Genomic DNA, 1,206 nt, shown 5'->3' on the forward strand with positions numbered 1-1,206 from the left:
TTGGAAGGCAGAATTTTAAATCACCTGATATATATACATCGTATACAAGTAGTGATTGATTGATAATAATTGTTGCTTTCCACCACCCTTATTCTTATTGCTATGATTTAGACAATTTCTTTACAGCTTAAGTTTTGCATACTATGATTCATATGTTCGTATTATGGCTTAATTTTGTTAGGTAAGGATGGATATAATTTTACAATGATTGAAAAACCGAACAAATCGAACCGAACCAAATCGATTTTAATTGGTTTGGTTTGGTTCGGATAGTTTTAATAAAAAATCGAACTAAATCGAACCGCAATTTAATTAAATGATCGAATTAAATGACTTTTCTCTAAAAAATCGAATCAAACCACACCGCAAACACTCTTATTTCGAACATTTCATTTCAGGAACAACAATGCATGCTTTTTTATGTTATAATTATTTTGTTTTGATCATGTTTTCTTTTCATATATATATATATTATCTATTGGGATTAATCACTGCTTCACCATTTACTGCGCATCGAGCTGGCAGACTGCTAGTAACTACTTAAAGGACCGGGGAAAAGAAAAAAAATGAAAAATAAAAACCCGAGCATTATATTTTTATTAAACATACTAAAATCAGATGTACTAGTAAAAATAAATAAATAAAAACGGTTCCTCCTTAGAAAATATATATATCTTGTACCTATATAGGATTCAATATTTCAATTATAGTTTTATTATTAATATATATATATATACTGAAGAAATTGGTACACAAGCATTAATTGGACTTTATTGTCGCACTATGTGAATTGTGGCAACGTCCCATCCGTTTAATTGGAGTATTAAAGTGAAGGTTGTGTAAGGTGTATGGCATACAACAATGAAAAGGACTTGGCAGAGGAGGGTGGTCGATGAGTAAGTGAGTGATTGAGCTGGGCAGCTGGCCAGCATATATAGTTTGCATGCAGAATAGTGATAGTACCTCCTTTACACTTTCTTATTAGTTATTACTTATTACTACCCTTGTAGGCCTCTATCTAGGGTGGTTCATACACTTTTAGTGATCTTCGTTCTTCGTGCATCTTATATTGTATAGGTCAACTATTCTAGCCAGCGGCCACCCTTTTAATTCAATCCTACTTGTACCACTTTGCCATACCAAGGAAAAGAAAATGCTAAGCTTTCATTTGAAACGAGATTGTTCAGACTTCCTCATTTGGATGTA

The sequence above is a fragment of the Arachis ipaensis genome, chromosome B01, assembly GCF_000816755.2.
Source record: "Arachis ipaensis cultivar K30076 chromosome B01, Araip1.1, whole genome shotgun sequence".
In the NCBI taxonomy this organism is placed as follows: Eukaryota; Viridiplantae; Streptophyta; class Magnoliopsida; order Fabales; family Fabaceae; genus Arachis; species Arachis ipaensis.